Source organism: Callospermophilus lateralis, unplaced genomic scaffold (genome assembly GCF_048772815.1).
Source record: "Callospermophilus lateralis isolate mCalLat2 unplaced genomic scaffold, mCalLat2.hap1 Scaffold_103, whole genome shotgun sequence".
Taxonomy (NCBI): Eukaryota; Metazoa; Chordata; class Mammalia; order Rodentia; family Sciuridae; genus Callospermophilus; species Callospermophilus lateralis.
In genome coordinates, this window is record NW_027510486.1 from 2,237,293 (window position 1) to 2,257,164 (window position 19,872).

The window sequence follows — 19,872 nt, forward strand, 5'->3', positions numbered from 1 at the left end:
ATGATCTACTTCAATTAGTCTCTATAACTTAAAAAGTTAAAATTTTTAATTTCAAAAAAATCTTCAAAGATTTCCTAACTTAGATGTGGGGATATAAAACTTTTTCTCATATGTAATTATTAATGAAAAAGGAAATATTGTATAAAATAAAGCAGCAAGAATTTTTTAATCTATTTCTTATGACCATTTTTAATTTTTATGACCTTTTTGATATTTTACAACTGCACTTAAAAATATTTTACATCCTGAGAGATGGAGCAAATGGTAGAAGAGGACTCTCCAGTGATCCTTCCCACAGGTGTAATATTTGGCACCCGAAACCTACAGGCACTGAGGTCTGTCTGCCTACTGATGAGGTTTGTACATAATCTAAGTCTGCTGCGCTGGCTAGCAGACTTCTGTCTTGCAGGGACTATGAATTCCTAAATGGCACTAGGAGTCAAGGGGACATCTGCCCAGTGTTGGGTTTTACTGAAGTGGGCCTGCTATAAGTGCTCCTAATACCACCAGAACCAATGAGGACTGTAATGGTGGAACATATAAATTACATATGTTTAGTACGAAGAAGGTTTACTGGCAGAATTAAAAGTATTAATTTGTTAAGCCTGAGATGTATATAGGCACAAAGATGTAATCTGACATCAAATATATAAAGTGGAAATATACAGCAATTTTATGTGATCAAAGTAATCAGTTTAACATAATAACCTGTTTTATTAATATGTGCAAGTCTCTTTAATAACCACAAAGCAAAAGCCTGTAGTACACTAAAAAGAATCAAATCATACAATTATGATAATGGAATGTGATGGACATTATTACATAGATGAAAACAAAAATTGGTGTGAATATTTGTATACAACCAGAGATATGAAAACTGTGCTTTAGAGTCTGGGGATATAGCTCAGTTGGTAGAGTGCTTGCCTAGCAAGTACAAGGCCCTGTGTTCAATCCCCTGCACCACCACTTGGGGGAAAAAAGAAAAATTGTGCTTTATATGTGTAATAAGAATTGTAATGCATTCTGCTGTCATATATAAATAAAAAATTAATTAAAAAACCAAACCAAAACAAAACAAAAACACAATTAGAGAAAATTACTCAGCCACAAAGGCCCTAAGAATGGAAGATCAACAAAGCAGAATCACAAAATAGTAGTAGTAAATGCTGATGATAATCATCTGGAATGTTAATGGATTAAATTTTCCAAATAAGAGGAGCTAAATGGATAAATAACAAAATCTACCCGTACACTTCCTATAAGACTCAGGATGTACACAAAGTAAAGGGATGGCAAAAACATATTTCATACAGAGAGAACTAGGATAGTTATGTCAAAGTACACATTAAACACAAACTAGATTAAAGGTCATTATGTAATATCAAGAGCATTAATAAGAAACTGTCAAATATGTATGTACCTAAATACATATAGCAGTTTTTATTAAATGATCTGAAGGGAAAGATGGTATAGGACCTCAATGACCCACATTCAACAATGGATAAATTGAGAGAAAAATTAAAAATTGAACTTGAGTTTCAGTTCTAAAAAACAAAATTCCATCCAAGAACAAAATATGTATTTTTAAGTGCACTTAAAACATTCTTCAGGATAGATCACATTAGTCCACAGAACAAATTTTAATAAAATTACATCAAGTATTTTTTTTAAACCACAATGGTATAAAACTATAAATTGGTAACAGAAGGAACTTCAGAAACTTTACAAATACACGGAATTTAAACAATATGCTCCTGAATAACCAGCAATCAGTGAGGAAAAGGTAAATCTTGAATTTGAGAGGAAAAATGAAAACTAAAGTATTTCTAAGGGAAGTTCAAAGCAATAAATGCATATTTCAAAAGGAAATAGTTCAAAACACCAAAATTGCACCTCAAGGAATTAGAAAAAACAAGCTCAATTCAAAATTAGTACAAGAAAGGAAATAATAAAGATCAGACATAAGGGAAACTGGAACTAGGAAAATGAGCCAGGTTGGATATCCCTACTCTAAAAATCCGAAATCATCAATCCTCCAAAATCCAAGACATTTTGTCTGACCTGATGCCACAAATGAAAAACACTTAATGTGACAGGTTGTAGTTAAAACATAGTTATGTTAAAAATACTGTAAGAAATTGCCTTCAGGGTATGTGCATATGGAATATAAAATGTATTTCATGTTTAGGATAGGGTTTCACCTCCAAGATATTATATATGAAAATATTCTGGTCCAAAGCATTTCAGATAATGGATAATCAACCTGTGCAAAAAATTAATGAAAAAAAAGGTTGGTTTTGGAAAAGATTACAGTTATCTAAACTTGAACAAGACTAAAGATGAATAAAAGATTCAAAATCAGATGAAAAAGACATTAAAAAGGATCATGAGACTAATACAGTTATATGCCACCAAGTTGGATAACTTACAAGAAATAAATTTCTGGATGCACACAACCTACTATGATTGAATTATTGTTATGGTTTAGATATGAGGTGTTCCCATTGTTCAGAGATGAAGCAATTGGATTATGAGAGGTATAATGGCTTAATCCTCTGATATGGATTAACTGGGAGGAGGAGACAGGTCACTGGGCCTTTGGGGTTTATATTCTCTGCTTCCTAATTGCCATGTTCTGAGTTGCTTTCCTTCACCATACTCTCTGCCATGATGTCCAACCTCTTCTTAGACCCAGAGCTACAGAACCAGCCATCTATGGACTGAGACCTCTGAAACCATCAGCCAAATAAAATTTTCCTTCTCTCAAATTGTTCTTGTCAGCTCTTTTGGTTATAGCAGCCAAAAATACTGATTAAAACAGAAATCGGTATTGAGAAGTAGGGTCATTGATGTGACTAACCTGGTCACATGGTTTGGAAGCATTTGGAGCTAGTTCTTGGAGGGTGGAATTTGCTAAAGTTTGGAGATGCAAACCTAATGGGTGAATCTGGTGGGGTTTCATAAGACTAGAATGTCCACAGGACAGTGGAGAGTAAAGATTGGGCTCATGAGGTTTCAGAGAACGATTCTACTGGAAATTAAACTACAGTCTAAAGAAGTTGTCTACATTTTGCCCATGTTCTAAGACTCTTTGTGAGGCTGAATTTAAAATAATGGACTAATTAATCTGATGGAGGAAATTTCAAGGCAGCACAGCATTCAGGCAGTGGCATGGATATTACTGGAAGCTTTTAACCAAGTTTACTGTGATAATTAGGAGCAGAAAGCAAAGATTTGAAAAACTTGGTCAGAGAAGTGTGAGTAAAACTGGGGCTAAGGAAGGTGTGGTTATTAAAGAGACACTGGTAATTACTCAGAAACAATAGGAAAGACTGATGTTCTGAGGACATCTCAGAAATTGACAAGATGACAACCATGTCAGGCTCAAGGATGCAAAAGTTCTTTTGAGAAGAAACCCTGCGAGAACCCTGCTTGCAGGGTTGGGGTGGGACAGGAAGTAGTTTCACCTTGCTCAGCCACTCAGGCTGCTTACAGCCATAGTCCTTAGAGACTGCTGCTCAAGACGGCAGGAGACCTTGGCATCAACTGTGTGGTTCTGCAGGAATGCAAGATGCTAGAATTAAGGGGATCATGTAGGATTCCACCAAGATAAACTTTTCTTCCTCTACTTATTCTTGTCAGGTGTTTTGGTCACCGTGATGAAAAAGCTGACTAAAGCAATTATGAAGAAACAAAATCTTAACAGACCAATAATGAGTGTCTTCAAAGAAAAGCACTGATGGTTTCACTGCTGAATCATACCAATCATTTAAAGGATAGGAATTCTTCTCACTGTTCCTAAAAATAGAAAGGAAAAGAAAAGGAATTCTTCCAAACTCAACTCAGAGTGACCAGCATCACTCTGATACCAAAATAAGAAAAGTCATAACCAAATGTAAAAATCAACAAAATATCAAATTGAATAGTACATAAACATTATTCACCATGATCAAGTGGAAATCATTCCAGGAATACAAAATGATTCAACATATAAACATATCACCCTAGTGGAATGAAGAACAAAAACTTTCAACAGATGCATAAAAAATACTTGATAAAATTCAATATCCCTTTATGATAAAAATGCTGAAGAAACTAGGTATAGAGGGAATGTTCCTCAGCACAATCAAAATCATATGACAAAATAGCTAACATCATACCAAATGGAAAAGTTGAGCTTTTCCTCTAAACTCTGGAAAAAGACAAGGAAGCTCATTTGTGCTACTTTTATTCAAAATACCAGTGGGGGTCCTAGGCTAGGGCATTTTATTAGGCAAGAGAAAGAATTGAAAAGGAAAAATTATCCTTATTTGCAAATGATTTATATATAAAGACCCTAAGGACTATACCAAATATCTGTTAGATCAAATAAATTCAGTAATGTTATTGGATACAACAGTCAACATAATAAATCAGTAGCATTTCAATACACTAATAGCAAAGTATCTGGAAAAAAAAGCAATCCTTTTTTACAAAAGTTACCACAAACAAAGAAAAAAAAGGTAAATGTAACAAAGGAGGTGAAAGATATCTGTTCTGAAAGCTACAGAATATTGAATGAAAAAAATTGAAAAAAAATGAAAGATGTTCCATGTTCACAGAAGAACAAATATTATTAAAATGTTTATACCACCCAAAGAGACATATCAATGAAGTCCACCTCAAAACACCCATTATATTCTTCACAGATATAGGAAAAAATCCTAAAATTCATGTGTAAATACAAAAGACCCCAAATAGCCAACATAAGGACGGGGGGCAGAGGCATATAATGCCTGATTTCAAAACATATTACAAAGTTATATTAACCAAAACAGCATGGTACTGGCATAAAAACAGACACATAGACCAAGGTAAAAAAAATAGCACAAATAAATTAATGCATTTACAACCAAATGGTTTTCAACAAAGATGCCAAGAATACATGATGGGGAGAGGACGGTCTCTTCAAAATACTGGTACTAGGAAAGTCAGATATCCACATGCAGAGAAATGTCAGACCCTTATCTCTCAATATATACAACAATTAATTCAAAATGGATCAAAGGCTTAAATGTAATACCTAAAATTAAGAAACTACTAAAAGAAAACAGTGGAAAAGCTTCTAGACATTGATCTGGTTAGTGATGGCCAATTATTTTATTGGATATGACCTCAAAAACACAAGCAATGAGTTAAATGAACTTAGAATACACTAAAAGCTTTCTATACAATAAACAGTCAACAGTGAAGAGACATCTACAGAATGTCAATATTTTTTTTGCAAAGTATACATCTGATAATATCTAAAATACATATGGAACTCAATTTAATAACAATACAAAAAATCCCACTTTACAAATGGGCAAGACATAATTAGATGTTTCCCAAAGAACACATATAAGCCAAGTATATGAAAAAATGCTCAATATCATTAATGATCATGGAAATGTGAATAAAAACCACAAGATACTACTTTGCTCTAGTTAGAATGGAGTTTACCAAAAAGACTAATAACAACAAGTACTGAGCAAGGGTGTGGAGAAAAGAAAAACTTGCACACTGTTGGTGGGAATATAAATTATCAGAGCCATTATGGAAAACAGTATATAAGTTCCTCATATATTAAAAATAGTGATCCCATTATTGGATATATATCCAAAATAAATGAAATCCATATGGTGAAGAAACATGTGCACGCCTGTGTTTACTCCAACACTATTCACAATAATCAAAATATGGAATTAACCTATGTGTAACAATGGATGAATGGACAAAGAAAATGTGATAAATATACATAATGTGATACTATTCAAACAAACAAAAAGAATGAAATGCCATCATTTGCAGTAACATGGATGACCTTGAGGACATTATGTTATCATAATAAACCAGGCACAGAAAGACAATGCACGATCTCAATCTCGCTCATGTAGTTTCTGGGGGGAGGGGAAGCTAATCTCACAAGTAGAGACAAGAATTGTGGTTGCCAGAGGATGTGTTAGGGTCTGTAAACAAGTCAAGACGGCGCCTGGCATTTTGCCAGAGGGAGTGGTTTGTGAAGTAACGCCAGCGATCCATTAAGTGTGGAGATTCCTTATTGGTTGACTGCTGTATCTAGTTTATGTTAATTAAGATAAGCTGTGTGTAATGTATATATACCCCTCCTGTCCTACAATAAACAGATCCCACTCCTGCTGTATCAATGTACACAAGTTGCGCGTCACCCCCCGGTTATTTTGCTGCTGCTGGACTGCAGCAAGGATGAGTGATTGGAGGGAACATATAAATATGTTGGTCTAAGGATACATAATCACAACTAAGAGGAATAAGGTATTTATTACATAGCATGATGACTATTTTTAATGACAATATATTATGTTCTTGAAAAATGCAAAAAATGGTTGTTATGTGCTCTTAACACAAAAATGGTAACTATGTGAGTTAATATATGTGTAAATTAGCTAGATTTAATCATTGCACAATGTATTTATACATCTAAACACTGTCGAACATGATAAATACATGTAAATTTACTGTCAATTAAAAATTATTTATGTTCTAATAATTTTATATTCATTATTGAACTAGAGAGATTTTTAAGTACCTATGATGATCAAGCTCATTTGGTAATAAAGCACTTTAAATTCTTACTCTCTTTATTTACTATTCTCCTCTTTTATATTTGACAGCAAAATATACTTTAAAACCAAAGTCTAAATATGCATTTCCCTGGCCAAACCAAATTAGTAAAGTTGCTAAACATAACTAGAGATGGAGGCAGTTCACTAGAACCTAGAACTTGGTATAAACTAAGGTAAATAGACCGTCTAGAAGATGGGATGCAAAAAAAAAAAAAATCTCTGAACAGTAGGACATGTACTGAGAAGCTAGCCTCCTAGGTTTGGAGCCTAGGAGCACATATGCATGCATATATGTAAAATAAATTTTCAGTTAAAATACTCATCTGACACTTGTTTATAAATTATGAAATACAGTGATAGAAAATGCAAGAAAACATTCCTACTCTAACTCTAAAACAATAGTTACGCTGACATCTAGTGGTAATGTACAGAAAAATCCAGATTTTACCAGGTTTGATGGTATCACTTTTCTTCACAAATTTCCTTCCTTTTCTGATACGCTTTCCTAAACTCTTCACCAAGCATATCAATATCATCCTCTTTTTCAAATATTCCCTATAAGAAAAATATTTTGTGTTACTTTTTGAATGCCAGAATATTGCACTAAATGCTTTAAGACTAACAAATATACAGACATGAGTTTAGTAAAGTTATCCAAAACAATGAAATTTATTCAATAAATTTATGAAACTTAAATCAATATTTTCCAAAAATATGACTTTACATTATAAGTATTCTTAGACCTAATTTCCTGACTTATCAGATCCAGAGCAGGAACTTGTGATAGGAATCTGGGATCTTCCACTTTATAATTACAATTTCCTGGAAGGAAAGGAATTTATATTGTATCCTACTCTTGTCTAAAACAGTTCTATAATAAGATGGAGGTTAAATGTGAAGAGACTAAGCTCTACTAGACTCATACATGGAATCAGTTCTTCATGCCTCTCTTCTATGGCTAATCAGTGAACATTCTATCTGTCAGGAAAGAATCCAGATTTGGAGTTAAGTCATTTAAACAAGCCCTTTGAAATTCTTCATACTTCTATTTATTTTTCTTTTCCCCTATAGAAAACAGCAAAAGCCTCTTTAAAACAAAATTAAACTGAAATATTTATCTTGCATTCTAAAATAAGGTTAGTTAAGTTATCCAAAACAATGAAATCTATTCAATAAAATTTATGAAACTTAAATCAATATTTTCCAAATGATTGAAACAATCATTTAGGTCATTTGGGGCCATTAGGACAAAGAATAAAGGTCATTTTGGGGTGATCAGGATTATAAGATCATCCTCCTGCATCCACAATAATTCTCCCCACAAAAAATATTGACATCCAGTTACTCTCCTAGAATTTATAACTATTTTATGAAATTTATTAATTACATATAAATTTTTCATTAATAAGTCCATTGAGAATAATAATAAACATAACTAATTTCATTAATTGTAAACAATTAGACCAAAAGGTCCTGAAGCCAGGCAATAATTACTCATATATTTATCTTTCTTCTTCCTTAGTTTTGGACTGAACATTAAAGGTGCATTTGATTCTATGACATTAGTAAAAAATCAAAAGATAGATTTATATATTTGAAGTATGGTGATTTTATTTATATGAGTCCAAATGTTGAGGTGACCTATGAAACTCATTATTTTATGAGATATCTATGAAAATTTTTGATCTTTTAAAATTACTTTTAAAAATTAAAGTTACCTAGACCTAGTTATAACCTCCTAATATAGAAAAGATCTGTCTCAAACTCAGTTCAAGCATAGGCCTGTCATTGTGTTACCAATTACAATGTTTTCACATAATGTATTATCTTTTGTACATAAAATATTGTGGTTGCTTTAGGGTGGTTTATTTCTAGATCTCTGATGCTGAAAAGGGAGAAAAGAACCTAAAATCTAAATTCAAAAAATTATCTCATAGCTCAATGTGCCAAGACCAACTCTCTCATTTTAGAGATGTTTAAATATGATCCCGGTGAGATTCAATGCCTGGCCAAAGTTCCACTAATGCTTTATAACAGAGCAAGATATGTGTGACAACTTCATTTTCTGATATTCTACTACACATTTTTTTCCACTATTAGAGGCCACAAAGGTTATACCTTGAGCTAAATCTCACTTACCTTAGGGAGATATCCTAATAATTTCGTAGCATGTTCTTTGAGAAGTTTTAGCCTTTCTTCCTCAATAATATTGTTAATACAACCTTGTCTTCTTTGCTGTAACTGCCACTCTTCCAGCTCACGTTGCTGGAAATGCAAATCAGGTTTTATTAATGGTCATAGAATATGTTAATCTTTTTAAAAAGTTTTCAAATAAAACTGTTCTTTCAGTGAATTAGGTGATAAAATTGATGAATTATTTGTGACAATAAATTCAAAAGATATTAGTGCATAATATCTCATACTATTTTGTATGTACACACATAAGTTTTTTCATTTTTTAAAGTTACAAGAATAATAGTTATGACTACAATTTTTTAAGGAAACAAGTATATATAGCAAAATGTCAATACCAACTATTAAAGGAATGATTTCCTAATAAACAGTGTAAAAACAGTTTACTGTGTAAGACAAAAACAATTAGTGAATAAAACAGAGTAATCTAAAGGATAAATATTTTCTTATATACATCAAATTTTTTCAAAGTCCATATGAAGCAAAGGAGAAACAGCAAGAATCCCAGCAGAAGAACCAGCATTTCTCAGGAAAAACTATTAACACTCAATCACATTAAAATTCTGTGCCATGTAGTGCAAATGTTATGACTGTAGGTCAAAGTTTGAGGTCTTAATTAGGGACTTATGGAACTGTATCCAAATGTGCCTATTGGATAGGGAAGGATACAAAATGCAGATCATTGAAATAGTGATGCATCTCTACCAGGAATTGCTTGAGAGTAATGCTAAATTTTCCCTTGAAATAATACACTGAGGTCACTACTTATTCAGTCTACTCCTCATCGAAGATACATAAACCATAATGGAGTATGTGAAAACAAACTTCTATATAAGCTAATAACTCATCTAAGTTACTGGATAAATATAAAAAAGAATGCAGGCACACAGCAAATCCAATGCCACTGAAAACTGGAACTGCTTCTCAAAATATTTTTATCTACTATATTAGATCTAATTTTTATTTTTTTACAGAATAAGAAAACATTGATGTTCAACTGAGAAAAAACTTACACTCTCACTCACTGATTATTCTTGCTACTGAATCAAGGGTTGAGTTGCTCTTAATTAATTTGTCTCTAAGATAAAATAGGGTATTGGAATCTGCCATGAAATTGTTGTACCTGATTTTTATTTTTTGAGTTACACTTTTAAGGCTTTTTTATAGCAAGCTGTGGCCACAAAGTCAGTGGAATGTAAGTGACCTTCATATGGAAGCTTCCACCTTTTATCACTATCTCTGCTTGAAACATGGATACAAAGGCTAAAGATCTAGCTGAGATCATACACACAGAGTGAGATCATACACATCTATGGGCTACACCCATAGATGCCAGAGTGAAAAGGTAGAAAGGAGTCTGAGTCCCTGAAGACCATGGAACACAGCCTCCATTTCAGCCCTGGATTGCCTACTTGTAGATTTTCATATGAGAGAACAATAAACTAACCTCTCATCTACCATTAATGAGATTCAATTTCTAATCCTAATTGTGGCATTCTTAATAAAGGGGAGATGTAAGAAACTCCTGTAATACTGGGGGAAAGCACACTTAGATTTTTGTCCAATAATGCAGAGTATCTCATTTAGGTATAATATAGCAATTTCCTTCCTTGGACACTGGTCACAGTAAGTGTATATCCTAAAAAAAATTCTGGTAAATAGTGTAAATGACTTAGACAGCATGAAACCTATTTACCCATCTAAGAGAAATTCTGAACAGCTCTCATAGTAGGAAATTATGGGGAGTTTCAGATTTTGTCTAATTATAAAACTCTTTAGAGTAAACACTAGCTAGGAACAGTTCTGAACTCTAAAAAGCAGAATCAGAACCTCACACTTAGCAGTGTAAGTCTAATGGAATGATGATTTTTTGTTGCCTGAGGCCAAAACAAAAACATGGCCCAATCTTCCTGACACTTAAAGCTAAGTCCACAGCCTCATACTGGGGCTGTCCATGATTTTTTTAAAAAATTAAGACATAAATTTTATAATTTACAATTTATGCATTAGGTGGTTTTCTTTCTTTTTTTCCATCTTCTGCCTCAAAAAAAATTTTTTATTATTTTTTTTGCATTACAATTCTTAATATACCTTTATACCACAATTTATCATGTCTCTGATTGTATATAAGGTATGTTGAGGTGGTTTTATTTCATTGCCATTTGTAGATGTCTTGCTGACTATCGCTCCAAGCCATAAGAGAGGACAGTCAGTCACTGGTTTTACTTTTTTATAAGCAAGATTCAAAGCCTTAAGAAAATTTCCAAAATCTTTTAACTTTCTGTCTTCTTAATTACTGTGCTTCCTAACATGGTTGATCACATTCATTAATTCAACGTTAAGTATTTATCACACATCAGGCACACTGCTAGGTACTTTATAAATAATCATGTCCCTTAATGTATAGAGTTAAATCATGACTGGTTTATATCAAGGCTAAGAAATTGAGATTTTACCCTGTAAGAGTCCACTGAAGTTTAAGCAGGAGAGGGACATGATGAGATCTTTTAAAACCCTAGTAACTTGTGGCAGACAGACTTGTGTTACAAAGTGACCAGTTAGAAGACAATTTCAGTTAGTCTATGGAAATGCTACTGAATGTCTGTACAAAGTTACAAATGAACTAGATTTCAGAGTAATTGCTGAGGTAGAACCAGTACAATTTGGTAACCAACTAAAAATCATTAACTGAGTAAGAGGGGAAATCTAGGAATGCTTCCACGGTGTGTTAGGCTTTTGTTGCTGTGACCAAAATACCTTCCTTTTCACAGCTTTACATGTGGCCCTCTCAGGATTGCCTGCAGGAGTGCTGACCCTGCAACACTTGTCTGACCTCCCAGTTCTCGTTCAGTGACTCTCACTGGTAAAAGTCCAGCTTCTTAACACAGTATTCCAGGTACTCATGCCCTGTCAGCTCTACGCTGCCATCAACACCATGCATATCTATATAACAGTACAATCATGTGACATATTTTTATAATTAGTTTTTGTATTGTTCTCTCCACCAAGCCCATAAATTCACAGATGACATAGACTTAGCTGTATTTACCTTTATGTTCTCAACACCAAACCATATTTAGCACATACAAAACACCAATAAATAGTTTGATTCCTTAATAAATGCTTGGTCAGAAAATATATCATATGATTGATAAACAGATATCTAACACTGGCATATAAAAAGGTCTCAGTAAATGTTTAGTGGATGAACAGATAAGTTGATTGCTGTTGAGTGGCAACAAAAAACCTTTTGTTCTTACCTTGTCTGCAAGAAACTGGTTGTGACGTTCTTCAATAAGTTTTTCCAAGGCCCTTCTATGTTCCAGTTGCTTCATTCTTTGTTTCTGAGCATTCATTAATTCTATTCGGTCATCCTCAGCAAGTTTAGCTAGCATTGTTTTTCTAAAAGCCTCCTCTTCTTCTTTTGCAGCCTGTAATACTAATTCCCTCAAAGCCATTTGTTCTTCAAAATCTTGCTTCAATTCTCTCTGTTTTCTCAATTTCTCTTTACTTTTTCCTAAATAATGTAGATAAGTTAATTTAGTAATCATTTTTTTAAATCCAATTTACAAAGAGTGAAACAGTTGGCTAAGCTTAATACTACAATATGAAGTCAATTATGAAAAACTAAAAAAATTATGCCTTTTTATGACACTTTGCCCCACCATTTAAAACTATTTGGATAAAGGACACGTTCCTTTGGATAGCCTTCTATTACTGTATATATTTCTGATCTTGGTTCTATACTCATAATTAACATATAACACTTTGAAAAGAGTTAATTTTGCACACCTGACTGTATTAATCTGTGGTTTCTGAAATGTGCACCAACTATGACTCATTCTAGAAACTTGCCTGAAAAAGATGTCCAAACCACTAAGTATTTTTCAGTTTCCAAATTCCTGTTTATCAAAGCTGCATTTATCCAACTTTAGTCTTCTAATACTCTCTTCATTCTCAAAATTCTCTAAAATTTAAAAACAATAATCTAACAATGACAATTAGACAATTTTCAGGGAAATTCAAATTCACTTGGAGCAGCAAAACTCTTTTCCTCCAAGTTTTATTTTCTAAACACTGATGAAAAATTTCAAACACACCAAAAAATTTAAAAAATTTTACAGTAATCATCCATATCTAATAACTAAATTCTAATTATGTTTTACTAGTCTTGCTTTATCATCTGTCCATTCAATTACGACTGTTATAAACAATTATATGTATATGTATACATATATACTTATTATATATAAAGTTATAATTTACATATACATATAAAGTTATAATTACTTTTTCAAAAATCTAACCAACTTTGCCCAATTGTAGCACAAGCTCCATGTAAGCCAATATCCTCAATGCATCTAAAATAACTGTCTTAACAACTGTATTGGTGAGGGTTCTTACAAATAACAGGGACCATAAAACATTTACTACAGGTCATTGTGTTGCATACAGGACTTCTGAAAGGACCAGAAAACCAAGGTTTCCCCATGACAATGCTGTCAAAACTGCCCCCAAATGATCTGCTTTTCCTGTGGTGTGGCTGTTATCTCATTTTGCTCACTTGTATCTTCACACCTTAAAAGGAGGGAGACAAGTGTGGGAGATAATCTAGGTCATATGAAGACCTTAACTAAAAGAAGAGTCGTTTTTACTTTTTAGTTTTTATAATATAGTAAAACAACTGTTTCCAAAAAAAGGGAGGGTAGGAGTAAGTGAACATCAGCTTTATCAACACTGTTCCCTATATATAGCTACATTGAGTATTCATCTCTTCTTTATCCCTTCTTCATTATGTCCCTTGAAGTCCTACTCTGTCTATAAAGTTTTCTGCAGTCTAATATTCATCTTCCTTTCTGGCCTCTTAATTTAAAAACATCAATTTATCATCTAATTGTATATTATATATATAATATGTCATATGTCCTCACTGAAAATAATTTCCTAGAGGACATATTTTGTTTTTAATTGAGATGCTGGCTTCATAAATGTTTCTATGATATATATTTTGTGTTTATTTGCTATGTATTATGTAGAAGGCTCACTGAGGGTAGAGTTATTGTCTCATTTGGTTTGGAATTCCTCTAGAGTTTATCACAACACTCTGCATACAGAAATGTAATATATACCAAATTTAATATAGTAATATAGTTGATATTTCCTGAAATCCATCTCCCATACAAAATTTTAGTTCAATTCAATAGTGAAGACATCAAGCTAAAAAACAGGTAAATGTTTGGCAAAAATAAAATATTTCCAATATAGAGTGTTCCTGTACTCTTTGATAAGTCTAGATCAGTATTATTCTAATTATATACCATGAACTGCATGATTTTCCATTCTGTGGTTTTAGAAACAGCTGTTCATTGAAACTTTGAAATAATTTACTATGAAACTACTTTGACTCTGGGAACTTTCAGGAAATCTCCTAGTCTGGATTCTCCTACAAAGACTAGATATTTTAATGGGGGAGATAATCCCAGTAAACAGCAATGAGGGACAAGAAGAGTAAAGCAGAAAAGGAAGAAAAGCTAACACACAAGGTTACATCGCTGAGCTGGTGACCATGGTGGACAACTGAGGCTCAGTCCTGACAGGACCTTGTGAGTTATGTAGATGTTAACTTTCTGCTCCCAGAAACTGTCAGAAACGAGTCAGTCTAAGCTTTCATAAAAGTTCTCCATAGCTGTCACTGAAATTGTAGGTGGGATTGAGAGGACATGAGTCAAGGCACAAAAGATTTTGGAGGCAGGAGATATTCGTCATAATATTTTGCCTGATCATACTACATTTTTTGAAATTATTTTTAATTTGGAAAATCGGCTGGTTTAGATTTCCACATTAATTTATAATTGAATAAGTAACCTCTCTTTTTTCCCCTGATCATCTCTATATTTCCTTTGATAGACCACTTATCCTTTCTAAATCTATTTGGACTTTTTCTTTCTTATGTTCTTTTTGATAAAATGTCTTAGTTTTTCCCTAATAGTAAGCAACTGGATTAATTGATGATAGTGTGTTTTCCTAATCTTAGTTAATTTCCACTTGTAATCTTTATTTCCTTATACATTCTCACTCTAATACTTAGATTTGTATCCTTTTTCTAAGTTCACTGCCTATTTTTTTTCCACGAAACTTCTCACTAATTGCCACAGGTATCAGTATTATAAAATATTATATATTTTGATATAAAGAAATAGCATCCTCTGAATAGTTGCAGTTTTTCTCTTCAGTCAATAAACGAGAAAGATGTTTTTGAATATTTAGTTAGTTGATTAAAATATTTCTTACTAATTTCTTGTGATGTGTTAAACAACCTTGCATTATGCTGGTAAATTTCCTTTCGATCTCTAACAGCTTTAAAAATTATGTATTTCAAGGCAATGATACATGGAAGATTAGATGTTTCTTTTATTACACGTTCAGTATCAATTATATTTTTTAATCTGTAATACTTGGGATTTGTTTGATGTTCTACTTTATCTGGTGATAACCCTGAATCTATCTGCTTCCTATTTGTTCATAAATACATGATATGCCTTCATTTATCATTTTATTAACTTTCTGCACAGTTTGATCTTATGTATGTAAATTACATTAAGATATTCTAAAAGGGTCTATACATATTTTTTACACTTTATGTTGTTAATCAAGAATATACATGCAGTGTATTTTATATCAATACATGTATGTATCAATTTCCTCCTCACTAATGAAACAGTGTATCTAAAAGAACAATCTGTTTTGATAAAGCTGAAAATTATTATACAGAACAATAGTACTATATACAATTTATTACATGCATATATCTTGTTTTGTGAAGAATATGTTAAAATCTTTTTGCTTACTTAAAGATTGGATTCTTTAAAGACTTCAGTATACATACAGTAAAGTGTTCTTTACAAATTACATAAAGGTTTTCTGCAAGATTGAAATATAGGAAATATTTTATCCCATACTGTGGTTTGCATTTCATTTTCCTAGAAATGTTAGAAAATTATTAATGGTGAAAAAGCCCAATCTCTAAATTTTTCTTTAAAAGACATGCCTTCTTTTAACCTATCAACAAATGCCATTCCCAATTTCATGAAGACCCTCTTGTGTTTGCTTCTGTAAATTATATAGTTCTAGCTTTTTTGTTCATATCTGAGACCCATTTTGAGTTAATATACTAAAAAATAAAATAACAGGATTTGGTAAAAATGTGGAGACATTGGAACCCTCAGACATTATTAGCATGAGAATATAAAATGGTACAGCCTTTGTAAAAAGCAAAGTTAGGCAGTTCATAAAAAAAATAAACACAAAATTACCATACTGGGGCTGAGGTAGATAGCTCAGCAATAGAACTCTTGCCTGGCATGACTGAGGTCCTGGGTTCAGTCTCCAGACCCCCCCACCCAAACATACAAAATGGCCTAGCAATTCCACTTCTATGAATATACCGAAAATAATTTTTTAAAGGTGTTCTAACAAAAACTTGTATACAAATATTCATAGTAGCAATATTCAAAAACGTCAGAAGGTAGAAACAAAAACAATCAACTGTTGAATGGATAAACAAAATGTGGTATGTCCATATAATGCATATTATTTAGTCAAAAAAGGAATGAATTACTGATACATGAATGACCTTTAAAAACGTAATGTTGGAACTGAGGATGCAGCTCAGTGGCAGAGTACCCAGCATTTGCAAGGTTCTGGGTTCAATCTTCAGCACAAGAAAAAAATATGCTAAAAGAAAAAAGCTGAGCATAAAAGGTCACATTCATATGAAATAACCAGTAGTAAAGTCTATAAAGACACAAAGTAGACAAGTGGTTGTCAGGGGCTAGGGTAGAAGAGAATGCACACAAATACCCTCCTCAGGTAATGAAAATGTTTTGGAATTAGAGGTGATAGTTTCACAACATTGTGAACATTCTAAATGCCTCTGAATTATACACTTTTATTTAAAATAGCTAAACTGGTAAATTTTATATCATGTGAGTTATACCTCAATGTAAAAAATACTGATATAACTAAAAGGTGAAATACACAAATTCACAATATGTTAGAGACATCAATAAACCCTCTCTTAACACTTGAAAGAACAACCAACACAGAAAATCAGTAGGGATGTGAAAGAGTCAACATCATATCACCAAGTAGTACCTAACCAACATGTATAAACGATTTAATCAACAAGAGCAGAATATGCACTCTAGTGCCCCAGAACAAATTTAATGAAATCGAGATCAAACTGAGTGTGTTCTCTGACCACAGTGGAATCAAACCAGATATCAGTAACTAAAAAGATAGCAGGAAAAATATCTGGATATTTGGAAATTAAGCAGCATAATTCTCCATAATTTATGAATCAAGAAAGAAGTCTTAAGAAAAATCAGAGCCAAGTATAGTGGTGCACACCTGTAATCCCAGCGGTTTGGGAGGATGAGGAAGGAGTATCGCAAGTTCATACTCAGCCTTAACAACTTAGCAAGGCCTTGTCTCTAAATAAAAATATAAAAAGGACTGGGATATGGCTCAGTAGTTAAGCAACCCTGGGTCCAATCCCCAGTACAGAGAAGGAAGAAAGAAAGAAAAAAATAAGTAAATTTTAGTTAATGAAAATAAGATGTGGCAAAATTTGTGAGATGCAACTAAATAAGGACTGAGAGACATTTATAGCACCAAATACACACACACATTTAGAAAAATGCATATGCAGGTTCAGTATCCCTAATCCAAAAAATTCAATATCCAAAATCCAAAGCTTTTACACATCATGCTGGCATGTCAAGATTTGGATTTTAGAGAATTTCTGACTTAGGGTTTTTAGATTAAGGATGCTCAACCAGTGAAGTCCATAAACATATTCCCAAATCCAAACACTCCAAAATATGGTACACTCTGAAAAAATAAAAGATAGTAAACCTGTGTAACACTAATTGCATGCATGTGAGAAAAGTCTAAAATAATCTCAGCTTCTACCTCTAGAACCTATAAAAAGAGAAGTAAAGTAAACTGAAAGCAAGAGAAAGAAAATAATAAAGATATGACCTGGAATCAAATGGATTTAAAATTAGAAAACAAAAAGATAATAATTTATGAAACAAAAGGCTGTTTTTTTTAAAAAAAATCAGTTAAGCTGAAAGACCTTTAATAAAGTTAACCAAAAATGAATATATAAATAAATGACAGGTATTGGGAATGAAACATAGGATATCAGTAAAGACCTACAGTCATCAAGAGATAATAAGGGAATACTACAAACAATTCTACACACATAAATCTCGCAACTTAGAAAAAAATGAATCACTTTCTTAAGAAACACAAGCTACCAAATCTCACCAAATATCAAAGATAATTTGAATAGCTCTGTAACTATCAAGGAGTTTGAATTAATCACTTAAAACTCCCTCAGAATAAAAATCCAAGCCAATATGGTTTCAAAGGAAAATTCTATAAACATTTAACAAATTAAAATTAATACAAATTCCTTATAATCTCTTCCAGAAATAGAAGAGGAAGAAACATTTCCCCATTCATTTATGAAGCTGAATCACCTTGAGGTCAGTATAAAAAACGAAAACTACAAACTGATATTCCTCACAAATATGGCTGCAAAAATCCTTAACATGGTATTATAAAATAGAATTCAGTCATTTAAAATAAGTATTCACCATGATCAAGTGGGATTTATTCTAGGGATACGAGGCTGGTTTTGTACTCAACAATCAATCGATGTAGTTCTCCAGACTAAAGAAAAAGCATATGACCCTATGAGCATCTGTTACAACTCTACAATTAACATTATACTTTACGGTGTAAGACTGAATGCATTCCTCCTAAGATGGGCAACACTGTTATTCAACATAATGCTAGCAAATGATGCTGGAAGTATTAGCCAATACATAAGGCAAAAAAAAAAGGAATCAAAGGTATACAGATTACAAGGGAAGAAAATAAATTGTCTCTATTCATAGAAGACACAGCTAATAAGTCAATTTAGCAAGATTGTAAGATACAAGATCAACATAAAAAAATCAACTCATTAGCAATGAATACATGGACACTAAAATGGGATTTGTATGCTGAAACCTATTTAAACACTGATGAAAAAATACAGAGATCTAAATAAATGGAGCTATGTTGTACTCATGTACTAGAAGATAGAACATGTTAATTCTCTGTAAGTTGATATTCAGACTTAATGCAATTTTTACCAAAATTGCAGCAAGGTTATTTGCAGACAGAGACAAGTTTATTCCAAAATTTATACAGAAAGGTAAAAGAACTAGGATAGTTAAAACAATTCTGGAGAACTACTATACAGCTAGAGTAATCAAAACTGGGTGGTATTGGTGAAGAGAACAAAATAAGAGGTCTCAGGATTTAGACTCATTCAAAAAGCTCAATTGTATTCTAACAAAGGTGCAAAAGCAGCTCAAGTGTTAGAGAGAGTCATTCCAATAAATAGTGTGGAACAACTGGACATCCAATGGCAAAAATTATACTTCAATCTATGTCTCTTACCTTGTAAAAAATATTAACTGAAAATCACAAATTTAAAAAATAAAAATGCAAATAAAAAACTTATAGGAAAAAATAAATTCTTCAGAATCTAGACAAAGAATTGACACCAAAAATTCATGACTCATAGAGGAAAAATTGACACACTGGACTTTATAGAAATTGAAACATTTGGCCTGAGAAAGACTGTTGGGAAGATAACAAGACACTTACAGACCAGGAGGAAATATCTGTAAACTTCCTACTTGACAAAGGACTTGTATTTAGAATACAAAAAGAACTCTCTAAACTCTACAAATGAACAAACACCTCAATTAGAAAATCAGCAGACAAGAAGAAATATTTCACTGAAAAAGATGGTAAGTAAGCATATGAAAAGATGTTGGCATCATTAGACATCAGGGAGATGCTACAATAAGATATCTAAAACAAGATATCACTACAATAAGATATCACTATGTAGCTATTAAAATGACTAAAATTAAAAAATAGTGAAAACACCAAAGGTTGGCAAGAATGCAGAGAAATTGCATCACTCATA

At 32.5% G+C, this 19,872-nt stretch overlaps 1 pseudogene; it reads right to left on the bottom strand.

Moving 5' to 3' along the window:
• Nucleotides 1-7,085: 7,085 nt before the first annotated feature.
• LOC143389983 (meiosis-specific nuclear structural protein 1-like) overlaps nucleotides 7,086-19,872 on the bottom strand; it is a 34,828-nt pseudogene continuing 22,041 nt past the window's right edge.